At 42.8% G+C, this 20,537-nt stretch overlaps 1 long non-coding RNA gene across 1 annotated transcript; it reads left to right on the top strand.

Annotated features, from left to right (window-relative positions):
• The first annotated feature begins 11,463 nt into the window (after nt 1-11,463).
• On the top strand, nt 11,464-12,473 carry LOC143728618 (uncharacterized). Its single transcript, XR_013199850.1, has 2 exons — nt 11,464-12,097; nt 12,183-12,473. It is a non-coding gene; the product is annotated as an uncharacterized LOC143728618 (long non-coding RNA).
• The last annotated feature ends 8,064 nt before the right edge of the window (nt 12,474-20,537 follow it).

The following is a 20,537-nucleotide window of genomic DNA, read 5'->3' on the forward strand; positions in this document are numbered from 1 at the left end:
CACAATGGTCTTTTTAATGTTTGCATAATTTAGATTAAAATGTGGTGTCTATTTTGTTGCTAGTTTTAAGGATTTGATTTCATTAGTATACTATACTGCATTATTCCTCAACCACCGATTGATTGATTGATTGACCTCTCGCTGAATAAAACATGGAACATGATCCATACACATCATGTGATTAATGACTCTTGAAATGACCTCCAAAAAAATTGGTACCAGTAGAATAGATAACCCTCTGTAATAGAACCCTGAGAGAACATGCATTGTGATCTCTCTGAACTCGATCCAAACCAGGTTGGATTTGTTTGTTTTTTTAACATTAAACAAACTCTGAAACTCAGAGTTTGTTCAACTAGCTTCTGCAACTGGCCAGATATAAAAGCTGCAAGGAAATATCTACGAACAAAATGTGACAGCTGGAGCCACTTAAACATGGGCCCATATTGAAGAGAGAAAGACCTCGTTTTCTGGATGCAAAATGGCATTCCGTGCAACATTGCAAGGACCTAATAGCTACTACTTGCATCATATAGTTATGTCTACACTTACCAATGGCTCATTTTGTTGATCTCTGGAGATGTTGACAAAAGTGTTGGAATTTGATGTGCTTGGTAACGACATTCTCCAGGGATTAATCTATTAACAGACCTCTGCTTCCAACTGGGCAAGTCTGAACGTGTGTATGATGTTGGAAGGAAGCTTTATATATTCATCTTGTGTACGTTCCTTTCTTTAAACTCATTAATCTATAAATTAACACATTTCACCCAGATTCTTGTCACCCTTCCCCTCTTATCTACAAACTCAAAGATAATTCCTGCTCTTGTAATCTCACAATCTTAGTTTTAAGGGAAATATATGTGCTTTTAACAGGCCCTCAAAGAAATTTGACAGTATGAATGTTGAATATTCATTCATGCTTCGTAGAGGCTGTAACCAGGGTCCAGGGTGTCAAGAATTGAAACTTAAATAGCGAGACATGTAGCTGTTTGTGAATTTTTTTTCAATTTAATATTAAGATTAAGACTTACAAATCAGGAGAGCAATAGAAGCAATCAAACTAACAGGCGTGAAGCAATATACAGTACAAGTCCCAGTTAGTCTAACACAGCACACTTAGCAAGGTGTTTATATATATATATATATATATATATATATATATAAATAGTAAGTGTTAGTATTAATGGGTCAAGTGTTGACGAAAGAGATGCATCTTCAGCAGTTTCTTGAACATGACTAAAGACTCAGCAGCGCGGGTTGAGTTAGGCAGGTCATTCCTCCAGCAGGGAACCGTCCAGGTGAAGGTCTGTGACAGGGATTTTGTGCCACAAAGTGCCATTTACTTGCAAAACACAAGCTTCTGGAAGGCATGCAGGTCAGGAGTAATGAGTTTAGATATAGAGGTTCAGAGGTTGTTCTGTAGGCAAACATCAGTGCCTTGAATTTGATGTGAGTGCCGATTGGCATCTGTGCAAATGTATTAGGAGATGAGTGACGTGCATTAGAGATGTGCGGTTGGCGGTAATAGCCGTGGACTCCGCAGATAAACCGCGGATCGGGCGGATGACGTGACGAAAAAAAATATTTTAATTAAATTCGGGCGGGTGGCGGGCGGTTTCTAGTCTCGCGGCTGTCATCAGCAGCGCCTTGTATCAGCGGATGGCGGGCGGGTGCGGTTTTGAAAATTAGTCAAAAACGTTGGTGCGGATGGATGGCGGACGGATGATGAGTTTTGTGATGCGGATGAAATAATAGCCCATCCGCGCATCTCTAACGCGCATCTCTTTTTCGGCTTGATAAAGACACTCTAGCTGCAGCATCTGGATCAGTTGCAGAGGTTTGACAGTGCAAGCTGGAAGACCAGCCAGGAGAGCATTACAATAGTCCAGACTGAATATAACAAGCGCTTGGACAAGGAGTTGTGTAGCTGTTATAGGAAGGGCCTGATACCTTATTTGTTGTATAGGGCAAATCTGCAGGACCGGGCAGTTCTAGCAATGAGGTCCGTGAAGTTCAACTGTTCATCAATCACAACTCCAAGGTTCCTGGCTGTCCTGGATGGAGTTACGTATGGTTGACGAACCAAGCTGAATGGAGAATTTGCGGTGTAGTGTTGGGTTGGCCGGGACCTGTAGCAGCTCTGTCTTCGCAGGGTTTAGTTGAAGGTGGTTGTCCTTCATCCAGCAAGAAATGTCTGTCAGGCAGGCTGAGATGCGAGCCGTCGGATCCTCTGGTTGGAGTGAAAGGTAGAGTCGTGTGTCGTCAGCATAACAGTAATAGGAAAAAACATGTTTCTGAATGACAGATTCTAGTGATGACATGTAGATGGAGAAGAGAAGCAGTCCCAGCACTGAGGCAACCCAGTAGCTAGATGGTGCGACTCACCACTCCACGACACCCTGAAGGACCTACTGAGAGGTAGGCCTTGAACCATTGGAGTGCGGTTCCTGTGATGCCCTTCGTCATGAGGGTTGACAGGAGGATGAGATCGAGCAAGATGAGAACTGAGGATTTGGAAGCTGCTCTTGCCAGTCTCAGAGCTTCAATAACCGAGAGCAGGGCACTCTCAGTTGAGTGTTCGCTTTTGAAACCAAAAGCCGATTTATAAGAAAGATAAGTGAAACTGCAATCACAGTGTGTCAAAGATTAATCTTCTGGTGAACCAAGGAAATGTTGTAGTTCCTTGACAGTGGATGGAAGTGGAAAGGACTGAACTTCTTGTACCTTCCCTGAGTCCATCTGCATGCTCTCAGGTGCAAAGTTGTAGCCCAGGAATTGCACACATATAGTTGGTGGAATGGACACTTCTCAGTCCTGAGGAACTGATTAGGTTTTTGCAGTGTCTCCAGTACCAGGGTCACATACTAATGGTGTTTTGTCAGGTTGCTGGAGAAAATGATTATATCACCAATATAGAATTCAACAAAGTGAAGTTAAAGAAAACCTTGTTAAAAATCTTCTGGAATACAGAGGGAGCATTGTCTAGCCATGACCGGATACTCATAGTGGCCAAGGTCTTCCACTCGTCTGCCTTCTACATTCTGAAATAGAGAGAGGATTAGATATCCTCTCTCTCTCTTTCACTCACCTTTCTTTCAATTCTCTGTCTTGGAACCCCAAAGCCTATAAAAATGTAATGGATGCCTTCACCAGTGGAAATAAAGTTCCCTTGGCCTTTGGAATTAAAATAGCCCCACATCATCACATACCCTTCACCATACCTAGAGATTGGCATGGTGTTATTTCAGTTAGGCTAATAGCCGGTTTGATTTGCATTAGAGGATGACACGGGAGTGGATTTTCACTCCTGTCCCGTCCCACTCCCATAGAAAGAAATCTTGTCCCGTCCCACTCCCAGACCAAAGTTTAAAAAATAATCCCATCCCATCCCGCTCCTGGTAAATTGACTCCCAATCCCATCCCGCTCCTGTTTAAACTGACTCCCGCTCCTGTACCGCTTCCATATACGGCAATTTTCGCTTGATGAACGAAGCGATGCTTGCCTGATTCTTTCCCGAATTTGCCTTGCAAGTGTGCTTTTTCAGACCGCTCGTCCCTGAATCACTTGCGTACTTGACTAAGACTAAGCATGTCTTACAAGCAGCGTACATTGTGCTATCACCGTCACATTCTACTCTCATAAACTTAATTAATATTTCAGACTTTCCGACCAGTTCTGTGAACTTAATAGACATGTCATTACTTCTGACTTTGCGCTGTAAATCATTTTTTGCCACATCGACTTCTCCGCGGCTGTTAGCTCCCTCCATCACTGCTCTTTGAATTTCGGCGGTAAGCCGTGACAAAAAGCACTGATGGCTTCTGGGACGGCTGGGTCGTGTAGTTATTTTTTAATTGCGTTACATTGTAGGCGTATTAAAAGGAAACTACAAAATGATGCATTTACTTTTTTCTTTTTTTGTCGTCTTTGCTATTGGTTGATTCCCGCTCCCGTCTGCTCCCGTTAACCATTTATCCTGTACCGTCCAAATCCCGTGATTGATAGCAAAGATGACTCCCATCCTGCAGGAATCCCACGGGAATCCCGTGACCCGTGGGATTCCCGAAAAAATGTCAGCCTCTAATTTGCATGAAAGATGATCTTATGGAAAGTGCCCCATGCCAATCTCTAGGTATGGTGAAGGGTATGTGATGATGTGGGGATATTTTAATTCCATAGGCCAAGGGAACTTTATCAGGATGCATAGTATCCTTGATCCATGAAATAACTGGCCTTTAAAAATAAAAATCTGCCTGCCTCTATGGGAATTTAACATAGGGGTGTCCTGACATATGCACCCTGTATTTTAAGGAAGAACATTTATTTATTTACGATACATTATTCATTCACAAAAAAAATTAGTGTCCTTAAAGGTTGGATTTTTCCTAATTTTTTAAATTAAGGCATTAAGATCAATTTCCAAAAGATGATTTTTTTATTCCTCTTTTTAGTCAACTTTAGCATGGGTGTGTTCACTTATGCTAAGCACTGTAGGCAACTGGGAGCTTCTTGCCATCAAGCTAGTGCAGGAAGAGAGGTTGGAAACGTCTTTTTTATTTTATTACATTCAGATTCGTAATATCACAATATCATTTGACATTGGTATTGTGTAAGCAGCATGGTTTTACATGTGGTTACCAAGTCAGTCTTACTGTCAGAATATTTTCATTTAAACATATAATAATATAATAATTAATAAATAAAAAATTCTTACCAATAGCTATGAGCTTGTATAATTCATATATTTGTTCCAAGGAAAATAGTTGTACGCAGCTGTAAATTATATCTGCATACTGTTGGGTATCACATTTCCACAATACTTTTATTTTTTAGATTTACTTTAGCTTATTTATTAATGCTGTGTTTCACCGCACCCCCACCCCTGGCCCACCTCAACTTTTAGATTTGATAATCTGGTCCTCCGCTTTGCATAGGGGTCCTGATGCCCTGTGAGGGTTTATTCTGAGATAACAATCAGCTGGATGTACATTATCCCGCTTATTACATGGCTACTTGCCACATAAGTAAATAATTAGACATGAAATATTGATCTGAGTCTAAATATTTTATTAGGTTTTTTAACGCAAAGCTTCCACGGAGAGAGCATTTGCTAGTGCGACAAATTCAAACTAGACAGACAAAGAGATACGGTATACAGTCATACCACTTATTACTCTGCATTTCGCCATATAAATAATTATGGACAAAAGACATATTGATTTGAGATTAAACTGTTTTAAAATCTTACCTGTTTTCCGAATCTTATAATCTAACAGAGTACAAAACAATAGTCGCAAAATTGCAGCAGCTGCATTTGTATGAAACGAGAGAGCAAGCCCACGATACTGGATGACATAATTAAATAACTGCTTAAAAGAACAACAAAGAAAACACACACTATTTGAAGTGCAAGTTAAAAGAAAAAACTTAATGCAAAGAGAATGTAACTGCACACTCAATTACCAATGTTTCGGCACAAGTAGCCTTTGTCAAGGTCTCTAACTTCAGTAACCCGGATGAGCCTGTGTTATCTGTTTCCAGCAGAGAAACAAAGAACTATTTGTTGTATATGTGTTATACAGGACTGTATTCATACTGTAAATGGATCTTGTGTGATACAGGCGACTGGCTTTTATACAACAGTTCTATACACAAGATGTTAACATTAAGTAACACGTTTCAGATAAAATTTAGTTTAAAAACATTTTTCTCTGCTAATGTAAACAATTCCAAAAGAAGCCAAAGCATCAAGCTTTGCATGTCACTAAACAAGTCGCATGGAGATCATCCAGCAATTTCATAAAACATTGTTCTGGTCTTGGCTCCTGATTGGACAGTAGAACATTCCAGCTGTGACATAATAACAGCTATGATGCGAAATACCCAGCACAGTACCCAGATATTGTTGTTGCATTTGTTTAATAAAATGTTTCAATGGCAATTAGTGTCCTTAATATTCTTAGTAACTGTTTTATGAAATAAATGAACAGCAAATGTTTTACCTGTGCTTGATTTTTCCTCTCTAAAAGCTGTCATGTTCCTGTAACTCCATTTAAGAATGGCACTTGGTATCTTCAGTTCAAATTTGATTTGTGGTTACATTAGCAAAGATGACCGATTCTGTGCAGACAGTCTACTAATACTCTAATAAGAGTTAGTTGACATGTAGTTGCAAAGTTACTTATAGGTAGTAGACTGTTCCAAAGGGACCATCAAAATAAAGTGTTACCGATAACTTTCTCTTGGTTTATTGGCCTATTGCTCAGTGTGAATTTTCTGGCACACTGATCATCACACATGCATAAATAAATCATAACAGAGTATTTGTGACATAATAGGGCATGCAACTGAAACACTAACAGATGAACTTGCATATTAACATGAGCAACATAAAATCTGTAGTTACATATTTTAAGTTTTCGTTCAATAATCGAATATTCAGCATCAAAATACATTGAAAATATGATGTATCATTTGGTTTGACTACAAAACATCTCAAATGAATTTGCTCCATTATGTATTTATAGGCATTGTACTATTAATTGTAAAATTTGATATAAATGGATTGAGGAGCAGTTATACAAAAAGCAGTGTGGATCGTTTATATGCTGGAGACAGCACAACCCCATTTCACAAAATATTCTTAAAAAGAAACATTGATTAATTTTAAACTAACAAGGCCTCGTTCATCCTTCTTATTACAACAATCAGCACAGAAACGAGCAGACAGCACATAATAATTGTTTCCTCAGTGTGAAGTTGTTTTCCTTCTCCAGCGTCACGGCAACATGCATCAGCATCACCATGGAGACCTCACATTCTAAATCTTAATGTTCTGAAAAGCTGCTGGTGATATTCTGTGTGCTCAATCATATTCAAATATGTGCTGGTGGGCTTTATATTTGCTGTTTATTATTTTCCTGGGTTTTGTTAAATTTATGGCCAAAAATTGGAAGCTGTGATTGCTAGAAATTTACAGTGAAAAAATACAATGACAATGTTACTGTCACACTTTCATCGTGTTTGTTTTACAAAACAATGTTAATTTGTTGACTCTTAATTTGCTTTTTGTTTCCTCTTTCCTTTGTCCTCATTTTTTCTTTGTACTTTGTTCATGATCATTGTGTATTTAAGTCCCTCATTTTGGTTCATTCAGTGTCTGGTATTGTTTGTGCACAACACACTGTTTCTCGTTTTTTTTAGTACCTGCGTGGATTTAGTTTAAAAAATGTAACTTTGATTTTGATTCTGGATCATCTTCGTTGGAGCTTAAATGTTACAGAATACCAGACCAAAAAACATAAAATGAGAAGAAAAATGGAAATCACTGCCATCAATGTGGCATCGCAAAGCTGCACCACCGTGTATAGCCGGAGGGATGCTTGGTGGAGTATGAGGGTATGAAGAAGGACCACCATCCCACCACTGAGGGTGAGCTGAAGTTGGACTATGAGGCGTGTAATTGTATTGAAAGTTTAGAGGAGTAAGTCTCCTTTTTTCTCCCTACACTGCCGATCCCGCCCACCTCAGAATTTCCTGTGTCTTCATCATCGCTGATCTCACCTAGTTCAGAGTCCCCTGTGTATTCGTCATTGCTGGTTTAGTTTTTTACCATAATGTACAGTAAAACCTACATTGTACTTGAATCTTATTGTCTTTCAAAATATTACTGTAAGTCCCACACCTCTCCCGTCTTCAGCTACTATTTGTCAGCAGTTACAATCACCTACCAGAAATCTAATACTTCCTTACAATATAATATGCGCAAAAAACATCCCAATGTCCCATCCAAACGTCCCAATACATATTACTCAAAAAACTTTTTTGCTCAAAGTAGGCGAAAAGTATTCGGATGACCTACTTCTGCTGAGATTCTGAAGTGCAACACTTTACTAAATGGATTTGTGAATGACAGTGAAGTGATAACTGACACCGTAGGTCACTTGACAGTGACAAGGCAGATGAAGTACGTTTCTATTCCATTCATACTACAGACCTGCACTCACCCGCACCTGTTCCTCATCAGCACGCCAATCAAAAACAGTACAGGAGCACACACCTCACTAGCCGCGTTTCCATTACCCTTCAAATTGCGCAAATTGAAAATACGCCCAATGGAAACACGTCAATTTAAAAAAAAACTCCAATTTATCACAAAAAAACGTTTTTACACTCACGTGAGGTGGTTTTTCAAGCAATTCGAAAAATAAGTGAAAATTTTTTTTTTCGGATTTACAGGTCACCCGGTGTAGCCTAGATGACACGGTGTGTTTGGACAGAATACGAGATAGAGTTCTTTATTAAATTCATAAAAGACAAAAGAATTACAGGAATACTGGATTCTAAACCTCAACGAAATGCCGCAATCAAGACCTTGAAGCAGATATGAGGGAGAAACACCCAGAAACTCCTCATATGATCATTTCCCTGCGTCGATCATTTCGACGCATCCCTGACCCTGGGACGACCAAGGGACAGATATCAGAACATCTTGGTCGTAATAGACCTCTTTACTAAGTATGCGTGGGCCATTCCTACAGTAGACCAGACTGCCCTGACCACTGCGAAAGCACTCTGGAACAATGTGATCCAGTCATTTGGTTGTCCTGAAGTGTTGCATTCCGACCAGGGGCCAAATTTTGAGTCGGCCGTGATTCGGGAAGTCTATGGGTGCAGAAAGACACATACCACACCTTACCACCCCCAGGGGAATGGGGGGTGTGAAAGGTTCAATCAGACCTTACTAAGCTTGCTGGGGACTTTGGAAGTAGACCAGCAGAGTAGGTGGGTACCTTCCCTCGTTGATTCAGGCATATAACAACAGCGTCCATAGTTCCACCAGTTACGCCCCCGCCTACTTGATGTTTGGACGGCATGTGGGCCTTCCGATTGATCTATTCCTGGGCACAGCCGGGACTGAAGGAGTCCAGAGCCTGACAGAATGGGTGAGTCAACATCATCAAAAACTTGAGTATGCTTATCACAAAGTTTCTGAACATCTAGGGGCTGCAGCAACGCGGAACAAATATCATTACGATCGGACGGCCCAAGATGCACCTTTACTTCCTGGAGAGCGGGTGTTGGTCTTAGACAATCGTCGGCAAGGGAAAGGGAAGCTCAGCGAGCGCTGGGAGCAAACACCATATGTGGTGGTGAGCCGCTCTAGGCCAGACCTGCCAGTCTATAAAGTGAGACCTGTGGGGAGATCAGGACAAGATCGAGTATTACATCGTAATTTTTTACGGCCATGCCCCAACTACCCTGAAGTGACCCTCAGGGCACACGGACAGCCAGCATCCGCACCAGAACCACTGATGCCATGGGCTTGGGCTCCAGTTACCATGGGGCCAGCAGAAGGAGAGAACCATCCCGACCTTGAGCCAGAACCCAGGCGGGCCCGGCGAGTCAACCAAGGAAGACCTCCAGAGAGGTATGGTAGCTGGGCCACCTAAACATAGTCCTCCGGACGAGAACATTTAAGTGGGGGAGAATGTCACCAGGTGACCACATGTTGTGGGGCGGAACTAGAATTCTCGAGGTTTGTTTCCCATAAGGAGGAGGCATTAAAAGACGGACAAAAACAAAGCCGGGTTTGATACGTGATGCCCTTATCGCTGATTATGGACAGGTGTGCAGGAGGAAAGTGTGGGGTTTAGCGATTGGCTAACGAGACTCAATAATGTGCTTTTAAGCATGACTTACAGTCTTCTAAAAAAAGAGAGGGAGTGTGGGGTGAGACGCATTCGTGGCGAGTTCCGGATTTCCGAACAAGAGGTGGTAGTGCTGGCTGGACACGGAAGACGCAACGACAGAGTTTGTAAGAAAGAGAGGACCGCGAGCACGAGTGGATTGGAGGCCGGACTGTCTTGGTGACTGGATTACTGAAGCGGACGAGGCAAGAGGGAGATCGGCTGGGCTACGATAAGCTAAGTACCCACTCCTACCCACATTTACCAGTCTCACTGTACCATTCTATCGACTCTCATATTGGATGTGCATACTGCTGTCTTGCTAGTGTTGTAGCCAATGATTTACCAGCCCCACTGTAACGTTACCATTCTATCGACTCTCATACTGGATGTGCATACTGCTGTCTTGCTAGTGTTGTAGCCAACGATTTACCAGCCTCACTGTACTATTCTGTCGACTCTCATACTGGATGTGCATACTGCTGTCTTGCAAGTGCTGTAGCCAACGATTTACCAGCCCCACTGTACCATTCTATCGACTCTCATACTGGATGTGCATACTGCTGTCTTGCTAGTGTTGTAGCCAACGATTTACCAGCCTCACTGTACTATTCTGTCGACTCTCATACTGGATGTGCATACTGCTGTCTTGCTAGTGTTGTAGCCAACGATTTACCAGCCTCACTGTACTATTCTGTCGACCTCCATACTGGATATGCATACTGTTGTCTTGCTAGTGTTGTAGCCAACGACTTACCAGCCTCACTGTTCCATTCTGGCAACTTTCATACTTGATGTGCAAACTGCTGTCTTGCTAGTGCTGTGGCGGACGATTTACCAGCCTCACTGTACCGGTCTATCAACTCTCATACTGGATGTGCATTCTGCTGTCTCGCTAGTGTTGTAGCCAACGATTTACCAGTCTCACTGTACTATTCTATCGACTCTCATATTGGATGTGCATACTGCTGTCTTGCTAGTGTTGTAGCCAACGATTTACCAGCCCCACTGTAACGTTACCATTCTATCGACTCTCATACTGGATGTGCATACTGCTGTCTTGCTAGTGTTGTAGCCAACGATTTACCAGCCTCACTGTACTATTCTGTCGACTCTCATACTGGATGTGCATACTGCTGTCTTGCTAGTGCTGTAGCCAACGATTTACCGGCCCCACTGTACCATTCTATCGACTCTCATACTGGATGTGCATACTGCTGTCATGCTAGTGTTGTAGCCAACGATTTACCAGCCTCACTGTACTATTCTGTCGACTCTCATACTGGATGTGCATACTGCTGTCTTGCTAGTGTTGTAGCCAACGATTTACCAGCCTCACTGTACTATTCTGTCGACCTCCATACTGGATATGCATACTGTTGTCTTGCTAGTGTTGTAGCCAACGACTTACCAGCCTCACTGTTCCATTCTGGCAACTTTCATACTGGATGTGCAAACTTCTGTCTTGCTAGTGCTGTGGCCGACGATTTACCAGCCTCACTGTACCGGTCTATCAACTCTCATACTGGATGTGCATACTGCTGTCTCGCTAGTGTTGTAGCCAACGATTTACCAGTCTCACTGTACCATTCTATTGACTCTCATACTGGATGTGCATACTGCTGTCTTGCTAGTGTTGTAGCCAACGATTTACCAGCCTCACTGTACTATTCTGTCAACTCTCATACTGGATGTGCATACTGCTGTCGTGCTAGTGCTGTGGCCGACAATTTACCAGCCTTACTGTACAGCGATTGCTGTAGCCAACGATTTACCAGCCTCACTGTACCATTCTGGCAACTTTCATACTGGATGTGCAAACTGCTGTCTTGCTAGTGCTGTGGCCGACGATTTACCAGCCTTACTGTACCGTTCTATCGACTCTCATACTGGATGTGCATACTGCTGTCTTGCTAGTGCTGTAGCCAACGATTGACCAGCCTCACTGTACCATTCTGGCAACTTTCATACTGGATGTGCAAACTGCTGTCTTGCTAATGCTGTGGCCGACGATTTACCAGCCTCACTGTACCGTTCTATCGACTTTAATACTGGATGTGCATACTGCTGTCTTGCTAGTGCTGTAGCCAACGATTTACCAGCCTCACTGTACCATTCTATCGACTTTCCTACTGGATGTGTATACTGCTGTCTTGCTAGTGCCGTAGCCAATGACTTACCAGCCTCGCTCTACTATTCTATACTGTGTCTCGCTATCAACAGTCTGCATTGTAGCTTAAGGATCCCAGCCTCCAGCTGCCGACATTCAATTGTAAATCCATCATCCAGTTCGTCTTCTCCCTGGCAGGTATACAATGGAATAACTCATCCCAGTGCCGCCGGCGCCACCTGTCTGCCGCTGTTCTGAGTCGATCGCCTGCTGATTATTGGTGTGAAGATTGTGGTGAGACCTCACTTGAACCTTGGTGTGTTGCGGTGTTTTCCTCTGTTTCAAGGAGTATCCTACGTTTGCTGTGGATTTCCTCCAGGCTTCGTGACTCAGCCGTGGCGGACTGAGTGGCCAGCTGAGGGCCAGGGAGCAAGCCGGTGACACCGTACTGCCAGTTATCCGCTGGGGGAGGAGCTAACTCAGCTGGGTGGCAGCACCCTTTAAGTGGGGGAGCGTGGGGGAACTCCGGACTAAAACCAGGCTTAGAGACACGTTGTGGAGGGAGGCAGTTGCCCTGCTTCCAGAGACATACCGTAACAGAAGACGGTTGTCCTGCTTCAAGAGACATTTTAACAATTGAGACTTTAATAAATTCTTTGTTTTAAGCTCAGGTGATAAGCCTCTGAACTTTATTGGTGGGTGTGGTTTGCTCCTCGGGGTGGTAGGGGGTCGCTACATTTGAGTTTGGCTACAGAAACGTGCCTACTGTCACTCATCAGTTGGTCTCCAATGTGGATTACCGGCTCCTTATCTGCTATACTCACCTGAGAAGACTCCAGTGATCTCCTTGTGAAACTCTAAGTAAGCCACCAGCAGCCATATCCCCCTGTAGCCCAAGACTGGTTGCCCACTGAAGCTAAGCAGGGCTGAGCCTGGTTAGTACATGGATGGGAGACCTCCTGAGAAAACTAGGTTGCTGCTGGAAGAGGTGTTAGTGAGGCCAGCAGGGGGTGCTCACCCTGTGGTTTGTGTGGGTCCTAAAACCCCAGTATGGTGACAGGGACACTATACTGTCAAAGAGCACCGTCCTTCGGATGAGACGTTAAACCGAGGTCCTGACTCTCTGTGGTCATTAAAAATCCTAGGATGTCCTTCGAAAAAGAGTAGGGGTGTAACCCAGGCATCCTGGCCAAATTTCCCCCCTGGCCTCTGTCCATCATGGCCTCCTAATCATCCCCATATACTGATTGGCTTCATCACATTGGTCTCCTCTCCACCAGTCAGTTGGTGTGTGGTGGGCGTTCTGGCGCAATATGGCTGCCGTCGCATCATACAGGTGGATGCTGCACGTTGGTGGTGGTTGAGGAGATTCCCCATTCCATGAGAAGCGCTTTGAGTACCTAGAAAAGCGCTATATAAATGTAATGAATTATCAATTATTATTGAAGTAAAATTATTGACAAACTAACTCTCCGTCTCAGAGTCTGGTATTCCCTGGCAATATTATACAGTATAGTAGGGGTGTAACAGTACACAGAAGTCGCGGTTCGGTACGTACCCCGGTTGTGGGGTCACGGTTCGAAACGAGTTCGCAACAATAGGAAAAAGGCCACACTGTTGTTTAGAGTGCAATTCTCACTATACATTTAGTCCCTGGTACACTACAGTTTAGTTGGTACAGTGCAGCCTCCTTTAGTGCATTAAGCACTAAGCAGTAAACCGAATGCACCCTTGTAGGTCATTTTATTCTGCAGGGCTGATACAAAACAAAAGGTATTTGGTCACAAAACTGAAAAGCATCTTGTGTTACAAAAGTGAAAAAAATAATAATAATGAAAAAGAAAACTTGTGCATTAGGAGTGTTACAATTTGCTCCACTTAAACTATGTTTAAACGTTCAAAGCTTAAGCCCAGCCCTCCTATACTTACTTAATTTTCTGCGTTCCGCTCCGTTTTACACACAGTTTAGTGCACAAGCCTTTCAGATGTAGTACACCATATACAATATTCGATTTCAGATGTAGCACTAGTTTCTCATTTGTGGCTGTCTGCATAATCTCTGGCATGTGTTGTCAATCAGCAGGGCAGGTCACATCCCTGTAAATCCCCTCAGGTCTTTGGGTAACATTGAATGTATGCCTGCAGCTAATGGGCTTTCTTGTTGTTTGATGGTTTCTTCCTTTGGTTTACCTTGTGTAGCCTGCAACCTGCAGTTTCTTGCCGTTTCTCATGCATTCTGGAGTATGGAAGACTCATCACAAAAATCTTTCTCATTTTATTGTAACAGGTTTTGTTGTACCATTTTGAATAAAACATTTTTTTTAAACCTACTAATATTTTAACAGTTTTGTTATTTCTTTATGCTGTGTTAACATTTCTTAAAGTCCCTCCCCCGTAGTCAATAATTGTATCCCTTTAGCCTAATCTTTGATCACCAAAATTACATATTTAAAAGTTTTTTCCTTCCTGCCTTAATATATCTTGAATGTATCTCAACACCCTTGCCTCATTTAGTATAAACGGTTCTATGAATATTCAGATGAGCCCCACCTCCACTTACTCACAGCAGCTCAGAGATCCACTCGTTGACGATCACACGGTGATCTGATTGGTTACTAGGTAGTTTGTGAAGTCAGAAACACCAGACATTTCAAACCGTGTTTTTGAGACTGTCTTTGGTTCACTGCCGTTTTAAGGTGAAAATACTCAGCAATGCTGTCAACTTATGAATTTACACATGGTTTGTCTTAAAGCATATTAAAAACACCTTATATACATATAAACAACATTAAAAGCTGGATTTTCACCACAGGGGGACTTTAAATGACCTCAGTTGTCAGTTGAGAAGTATCTCCCACTGTTTTGTAATGAATATGGAAAATATGACTGGCCTTTTCGGATTGGAAACAGATGGTATTCCGTGGCTGGTGTTCTGCTGGAGCAAAAGATGTTTTGAGGAGAGATGTCCCGATGTCTGAACATGAGACACAGATGCACATGTGCTGTTTCATCTATTCACACTGCAGCCCAAATATCTCAGACAGCACAGAAAAGAGCAAGAGTTTGAAGAATTAATTAGATATGTTAGATGAAATCATCAACCCAATCAGATCTACAGTAGATGGTTTGTTTTAACTTAAATGGGTCCACCATATCAAATTGTATGTATGTCTTCTATATCTCATGTTCTTTATTCCTTAATGTAGAGTCTTTTGATGCAAACAAATTTGTTACATGTGTGTAACTTTAAAGACATTAAAATAACTTTTATATTATGTTTACGTCAAAAAAACAATTGTTAGGTGCAGTGTACTTGTGTTGATGTTCTATTGCAAAACACTCTTACTGCTATTGGGGTGGATACGGGTAGGTTAGGGACAGGTTTGGTGGGATGGGTAGGTTTAAGGGGTTAAGGGGTCAATTTGATTACTGTAAGGAAACACTGTTCAAACTGTTTATATAAGTGTTTTCTTGAAAAATGTATTTGTTTTCTCCTGTTGATGTATGATTCAAGGAATATCCTGTTTAAGGATACAGTTTAGTGTTGAGGCAATAGAAACGTTAATTTCATTAATAGGTTTATTTAAACGTTATCAAACACATTATCTCATATTTCTAGCTATGTGGATATATTTAAGTTGTTAAGTTAATATTTGTTAATGATTTGTTAATATATAGTGTTTCCTATATACTGTTGGTATATAAAGCACTATGAGAGGCCATAAGTCAACACCATTGCTGTGTTTTTTCTCCTTAAAACTGCAGTGAATCAAAGACAGTCTCAAAAACACGGTTTGAAATCGCTGGTTTTTCTGACGTCACAAACTACCTTGTAATCAGATCAACGTGCCGACTGGCTATAGCATATCAATAACAGTAAATTACCAGGGGAATCTCGAGAGATGCCAGATTATCTCTGTATATTTTTCTGTTGATATGAAAAATAGGGTAGATTTGTATATTACGATGTTATGATGAACTATATGCCTTTCTCCACTGACATTCTGAGTTGTTCGAAGCGTTTCTGATAATTGTAAGGCACACTGAGATTGCGAACGGGAACATTATGTAACATTAGCAACACATTATTAGATGTTTCATAACATAGTCAAGCAAAAGGACAATCATATTAATTACCGTTAGGTAGAGGGCGATACCATGGTGCAGTGTTTACCTCAGTAAGTTGGCCAAGTGAATCTGAGCTGGTGGGAGTGAGTGGAGGCGGGGCTAATTAGCATATTAATGGGTCTGCATATACTAAATGAAGTAAGGGTGTCGAGTTCAAGCAATTTTAAGACATGAAGAATTTTTCAGGAAAAAACTTTTAAATATATAATTTTGGTGATCAAAGATGAGTTCTAAGAGATAAAATAACTGACTACAGGGGACTTTATTATATATATGCAATAGTTATTATCCATTTATTTACTTTTTGAGCATAGACCTGAAAATGAAATGTCCAACTTAATGGTCATAACAAGAATGCCTTTTATTGTCAGAGCCCTGTCCAACACATCTGATTGGTAAATAAGATGAAATTAAACGCCCCTGTGAAAAATAACCCAGTGATGATTTTCTCACCCAGCTCATCACTAAACATGATGTGCCAAGTTTGAACATCCAAACGTGCAAATAACCAATAAAATTTTAAATGAGCAGGATACAGGTTTGGAGCAACAGGTGGGCGAGTAAATTATGATTTTTTTGTTGTTGTTGTTGTGCGAACTGCTCCTTTAAGCACAGACATTTTTTGTTGGTTAAGTGTTAAGACTAGATGTTAAGATAATAGTTAGGGAAAATGTGTGCTCAACCTTTGGGTTTTTAGAGTGAGCACTGTGCAACATCTTCATTTTCTGCACAAGCATATAATTCAGCCAGCATTACAGAAGAGATGGATAGAGACGTGAGTCTTAAGAGCAGTGGAGGATGAATCCAACGCCGCAGACAGCGTAGGTGTGATCACTATAGTCAAAGAGAGGATAAAAATAGACATGTTCTTGTGTTAATGAGTGCTTTCCAGCACAAGGTGGGTGGGGATAGGGGCTCAGGAATCCCACCTGGCATTGATGCAGGATTTTGATATTTGCTTTCTCATTTAATTATTCATGAAAAGACGATCATCTTAAAAGAGGACAGCCAGATGCTGTCATGAATGCCAGATATGTTCGCTGTGGAGGAATGCATGCAGGCTTCTTACATACAATGAGTCCGTTTTAAGCTCATTATGAGTAAATGCTCCACTTATAATGTGTTAGAATTATGTAAAGTGCAAGCATTATAAGGTGCTGACAACTCGTGTGTCGAATACTGCTCCAACAGCTTTCTGTTACATAATGTTTGAGGACAGATCAGGGTAATTCAAACAACAGATGGATTTCCCTTCATGTGTGGGGACCATCTATCAGCCCAGCACATACACAAGCAGTCTTTTACGTTTCGTGCCAACTGAGAGTAGTTTGGAGGTGACAGATAAAACCCTTAAAAAGGTGTTTGTGGGAGAAGACTAGTTCACACTGCCTCAACAAACAACAACCGATCCACGACCATTGGAATATAGGCTATGTTCAGACAAGAAAAAAATCGGATTTCTTGCATATCCAGATGGGTTTTTTAAAGTCTGGACAGCAAAAAAAAAAAAAAAAGGTTATTTGGAGAGCGAGATAATGCACCTCCATTTGTCCTGCATCTGTCTTAAAGCCTCATCAAATTTCCAAAGAAACCCATGCAGATAGGTCATGTCTGACTCTGGACACACAAATCTTATTTGATCACTGATTTGTCTGAACATAACTATAGTGTGTTTCAGGTAGTGTGAAACAGAATCTTTCTCCATTTAATGGCCATTCAAAAGTAAGCGAATATTCTGACTAAAAAGTTATTTGTTTTTTGTTTTTTTGCTATCAACATATAAATCACCCCTATTTCATTGATGCTTCACAAGCACCCAAATTAATAACAGCATGAAATAGATCATGAGATAATTGTTGGAGTTCAGTTCTTGGAGTTATTAGTCACATCTGGAGCCAAGCAATGAGATGCTAACGGATCCTTCACTCCAGGTATTTGGAAAAGACAACAATTGTCTTAAAGCATATTATTGCTTTATGTCTTTAAGCATAAAACACCACATAGACATATAAATAACATTAATAGCTGGATTTTCACCACAGGGGGACTTTAAAGGCATTTTGTGGAACAAAAAAATGGGTCTTCCAAGGCATCGCTGTGAAAAAAAAACATTTTAGAATTTTATTTCAATAGTGTATAGAACGTCCTGGTTGCGTATGCAACCCACCGTTCCCTGAAGGAGGGAACGGAGGACGTAGTCGACGTCGACTGAATGGGGATCACGCCAGGGAGCCTATCATCTTCGAGTTCTATTGAACGACCCAATGTAATTGCCGTGCGTGATTAGCATCACACTCCAGTCTAAGACGGGGGGAGACTCACCGGACAGTGACAGCGGAGAGACTCTGCCGAGGGAAGACACAGGCTCGCCATAGGGAGCCGTATCGTGGAAGAATACACATATGGGGTCGCCGTAGGCACCGCAACATATGGACCCAGCCTAACACAGGTTCCACCCTGCTTACAAGTGGTAGGCCTAACACCAGACGTTCCGCATGTCAGACGTCGGAGGGGTGTGGAGGAACTCAACAGGGTTCAGCTTTAAGGGAACTCAACTGAAGTAGAAAGGCGAACGTATCCAGTCCATAGGAGGGGAATGGCGCACCAAGCCGACACTTAAACCGGGCTCACGGTGAAACTGGCTTCATGAGAAGGGAGCCTACGGGAAAGAACGGTTCAACTAGGAGTCGTCCAGCCCCCAACTCTAGAATCTGTTTAGCAAAGCATAGCGTCAACGCCCAGGCGGAGCACTTTACACTCATCATAGAGGATCTCAACACCTAAGTGGACATGTTGCATCTCGAAATTTTTTACCGAAATGAAAGTAGGCACTAAGTGGCCAATTTTGCTTGGAAACAGCCGTCCCTCTCTGCTGAATTCATAACAGATAAGTGCTGGTCTGAGGTCTATGGCTTGCGTTCTGTACACTTCTAACCGCTAAGCGAACGGACAGAGAAAGCCAGGGCTGGATATGCCTCCTCCGGGGCAGGGCTTGAAGGCTCACCACCTGCTCCTATTATGGGAGAGGTAGGAACCTTGGGCACAATCTAAGCCGTGTCTCAGCTTGTGAGAGTTAGCCGGCCCGAACTCCAGGCACAATACGTTGACCGAAAGCGAGCAAGTTCCCACCCTCTAGTAGAGACCATGCGAGCAGGAGAACTGATATAACAGTATTTAAACTCACTGCCTGCAGTGGCTCAGGGGCGGTCTCTGCAGTGCAGTTGCACCAGAGATAAGGTCCAAGAGGATAAAGAGGGACGTAAGGATTTACATTACCTTGTTCCTCAGGAACCTGATGATCAGGATGTGCTTCTCCATGCTTCTTCATCATGATGAGCGTCATTTAACACCGAGGCAACATCATTTTGAGGGTGAAGGAAAACAGCCTACTCCAACCCATCTTTCAGGAAAGAGAGCACTGAAATGATCGAAAGCCTTCAGGATCTCCTCTGGAGAGAAGACGCACTCAACGACTAGGTCCCCATTCTAAAGGCGTAAGCAATCTACTCATTTCTAAGGGGTGCTCGCACATGTCCCTGTGATAGCCACCTGAACCTCCTCGTTCAGACGTAAGCCCGCCTGGAATCTCCAGGGGTAGAACGCGGGTGCCATCGTGCCCCGTCCCTGAAAAAGTGTTCAGGGGAAGTCAGGAAGGCTGTCGATGGGAACCAGGTCTGGTTGGGCCAATAAGGGGCAACTATGAAGACCTGCTCCCTCCTGACTTGGCACCATAGGTGCAAGCGACGGGCGCAAAAAGACAGAAGCACTGCTCAACACAACATGTGAAGATCACTGAGCTTCAGGAGCATTTCTGCTCAACACTTGAGTTTGATAAATTCACTGAACTTCTGGAGCATTTCTGCTCAAGACTTGCGTGTGATAAATTCACTGAGTTACAGGAGCATTTCTGCTCAACACTTGAGTGCGAAGAACTTCACTGAGCTACAGGAGCATTTCTGCTCAACACTGGGTGTGAAAGAATTCACTGAGCTTCAGGAGTACTGCTGCTCAACACCTGAGTGCGATGAATTCACTGAGCTACAGGAGCATTGCTGCTCAACATGAAGTGTGATGAATTCACTGACTTGAGCAGGCACCAAGCGACCATGAGTCGTAGTCACTTTTAGGAGGCTCACTGGGGAAACGCATTCCTGCGGGCCCCCGGGGCAGCTGAGAGCCAGTGTCTGTCCAAGGGTTGTCCGCTTGGACAGAAATAACTGGCAGGGAGACAAAACCGGAGAGGCAACTGAGCGGCCCCGGAGTGGTCATGACTCAGCTGGGCCCCAGGGGATGGAGACTCCACTCACCCTGGCTGTAACTGTTGTGAGGCTCGTTGGCGGCACGATTGAGTAAAGCGGGAAGAGTGAAACAAAGCGTCCTAAGAAGCTTCTGACTCCAAGGAGGAGGTGGCGGGTGAGTTGTGACATGCAAGGGAAGCTTGCGCAGCGGTCGCAATGTCTAACAACTCGAAGCATGAATGCCCGTGTAGTCGAGGGTCGCCCAGGCCCCCGTTAAAACACACCCTTTAAACATGGCCCCTCAGTTGAAGAGGGTTTGGCAGCAGACCGGGATGACTATAGTCACACAGGGTGAGCTGCTCTGCCAC

Source organism: Siphateles boraxobius, unplaced genomic scaffold, assembly GCF_051911475.1.
Source record: "Siphateles boraxobius isolate OS27281-9 unplaced genomic scaffold, OSU_SipBor_1 8, whole genome shotgun sequence".
NCBI lineage: Eukaryota > Metazoa > Chordata > Actinopteri > Cypriniformes > Leuciscidae > Siphateles > Siphateles boraxobius.